The sequence below is a fragment of the Nycticebus coucang genome, chromosome X, assembly GCF_027406575.1.
Source record: "Nycticebus coucang isolate mNycCou1 chromosome X, mNycCou1.pri, whole genome shotgun sequence".
Classification (NCBI taxonomy): Eukaryota; Metazoa; Chordata; class Mammalia; order Primates; family Lorisidae; genus Nycticebus; species Nycticebus coucang.
The window spans coordinates 53093454-53096926 of NC_069804.1; positions in this window are offsets into that span (position 1 = coordinate 53093454).

Here is a 3473-nt window from a genome sequence, read left to right on the forward strand (position 1 = left end):
TCATCAACTTTTAATCTCCTAAAGCAAAAAAACTTTCAACCCAGGATCTTGTATCCAGCTAAACTGAGTTTCATCTATGATGGAGAAATTAAATACTTCAATGACATTCATATGTTGAAAAAATTTGCCATAAGTAAACCAGCTCTTCAGGATGTTCTCAGACCTATCCTCCACAATGCCCAACCCAATCCTATACCACAAAAGTAAACTCACTCAGAAACTTCGGATCAAACTCCAACTTCCACACTGGGGAAAGGATTAAAAATGTCCACTGGATCTTTGAAAAACTCGATACCCAAAATTCCACCAGACTTATCAATACTCTCCATCAATGTGAATGGCTTAAACTGTCCTCTAAAGAGGCATAGGTTAGCTGACTGGATAAAAAAACTCAAGCCAGATATTTGTTGCATACAAGAGTCACATCTCAACTTAAAAGACAAATACAGACTCAGGGTGAAAGGATGGTCAGCCATATTTCAGGCAAATGGTAATCAGAAAAAAGCAGGTGTTGCAATTTTATTTGCAGATACAGTAGGCTTTAAACCATCAAAAGTAAGGAAGGACAAGAATGGTCACTTCATATTTGTTAAGGGTAATACTCAATATGACGAGATCTCAATTATTAATATCTATGCACCCGCCCAGAATGCACCTCAATTTTTAAGAGAAACTCTAACAGACATGAGTAACTTGATTTCCTCCAGCTCCATAATCGTTGGAGATTTCAACACTCCCTTGGCAGTGTTGGATCGATCCTCCAGAAAGAAGCTGAGCAAAGAAATCTTAGATTTAAACCTAACCATCCAATATTTAGATTTAGCAGACATCTACACAACATTTCATCCCAACAAAACTGAATACACATACTTCTCATCAGCCCACGGAACTTACTCCAATATTGATCACATTTTAGGTCACAAGTCTAACCTCAGTAAATTTAAAGGAATAGAAATTATTCCATGCATCTTCTCGGACCATCATGGAATAAAACTTGAATTGAGTAACAACAGGAATCTGAATACCCATACAAAAACATGGAATTTAAATAACCTTATGCTGAATGATAGCTGGGTCAGAGATGAGATTAAGAAAGAAATCACCAATTTTTTTGAACAAAACGACAATGAAGACACAAACTATCAGAACCTCTGGGACACTGCAAAGGCAGTTGTAAGAGGGAAATTTATAGCACTGCAAGCCTTCCTCAAGAGAACGGAAAGAGAGGAAGTTAACAACTTATTGGGACATCTCACTCAACTGGAAAAGGAAGAACATTCGAACCCCAAACCCAGTAGAAGAAAAGAAATATCCAAAATTAGAGCAGAATTAAATGAAATTGAAAACAAAAGAATAATACAACAGATTAATAAATCAAAAAGCTGGTTTTTTGAAAAGGTCAATAAAATAGATAAACCTCTGGCCAACCAGAGGAAAAAAAGTGTAAAATCTCTAATATCATCAATCAGAAACAACAAAGACGAAATAACCACAGACACATCAGAAATCCAAAAAATCCTTAATGAATATTACAAGAAACTTTATTCTCAGAAATATGAAAATCTGAAGGAAATTGACCGATACTTGGAAGCACGCCACCTTCCAAGACTTAACCAGAATCAAGTGGAAATGTTGAACAGACCCATATCAAGTTCAGAAATAGCATCAACTATACAAAACTTCCCTAAAAAGAAAAGCCCGGGACCAGATGGTTTCATGTCAGAATTCTACCAAACCTTTAAAGAGGAATTAGTACCTATATTACTCAACCTGTTCGAAAAGGTAGAAAAAGAAGGAAGACTACCCAACACGTTCTATGAAGCAAATATCACCCTGATCCCCAAACCAGGAAAAGACCCAACAAGAAAAGAAAATTATAGACCAATATCACTAATGAATATAGATGCAAAATTATTCAACAAGATTCTAACAAACAGAATCCAGCAACACATCAAACAAATTATACATCATGACCAAGTTGGTTTTATCCCAGTGTCTCAAGGCTGGTTCAATATACGTAAATCTATAAATGTAATTCACCACATAAACAAATTAAAAAACAAAGACCATATGATTCTCTCAATTGATGCAGAAAAAGCTTTTGATAATATCCAGCATCCCATCATGATCAGAACACTCAAGATAATTAGTCTAGAAGGGACTTTTCTTAAACTGATAGAGGCTATCTACAGCAAACCCACAGCCAATATCATATTGAATGGAGTTAAATAGGAATCATTTCCACTCAGATCAGGAACCAGACAAGGCTGCCCATTGTCTCCATTGCTTTTCAACATTGTAATGGAAGTTTTAGCCACTGCAATTAGGGAAGAAAAGGCGATCAAGGGTATCCATATAGGGTCAGAAGAGATCAAACCCTCGCTCTTCGCAGATGATATGATTGTGTATCTGGAAAACACTAGGGACTCTATACAAAACTCCTAGAAGTGATCAAGGAATACAGCAGCGTCTCAGGTTACAAAATCAACATTCATAAATCGGTAGCCTTTATATACACCAACAACAGTCAAATTGAAAAAGCAGTTAAGGACTCTATCCCATTCACAGTAGTGCCAAAGAAGATGAAATATTTCGGAATTTACCTAACAAAAGATGTGAAAGATCTCTATAAAGAGAACTATGAAACTCTAAGAAAAGAAATAGCTGAAAATGTTAACAAATGGAGAAACATACCATGCTCATGGCTAGGAAGAATTAACATTATCAAAATGTCCATACTACCCAAAGCAATATATAATTTCAACGCACTCCCTATTAAAGCTCCACTGTCATATTTTAAAGATCTTGAAAAAACATTACTTCGTTTTATATGGAATCAGAAAAAACCTCGAATAGCCAAGACATTACTCAGAAATAAAAACAAAACAGGAGGAATCACACTACCAGACCTCAAACTTTACTACAAATCGATAATGATCAAAACAGCATGGTATTGGCACAAAAACAGAGAAGTAGATATCTGGAACAGAATAGAGAACCAAGAGATGAATCCAGCTACTTACCGCTATTTGATTTTTGACAAGCCAATTAAAAACATTCAGTGGGGAAAAGATTCCCTATTTAACAAATGGTGCTGGGTGAACTGGCTGGCAACCTGCAGAAGACTGAAATTGGACCCACACCTTTCACCATTAACTAAGATAGACTCTCATTGGATTAAAGATTTAAACTTAAGACATGAAACTATAAAAATACTAGAGGAGAATGCAGGGAAAACCCTTGAAGAAATTGGTCTGGGTGAGTATTTCATGAGGAGAACCCCCCGGGCAATTGAAGCAGCTTCAAAAATACACTACTGGGACTTGATCAAACTAAAAAGCTTCTGCACAGCTAAGAACACAGTAAGCAGAGCAAGCAGACAGCCCTCAGAATGGGAGAAGATATTTGCAGGGTATATCTCTGATAAAAGGTTTAATAACCAGAATCCACAGAGAACTCAAACGCATCAGCAA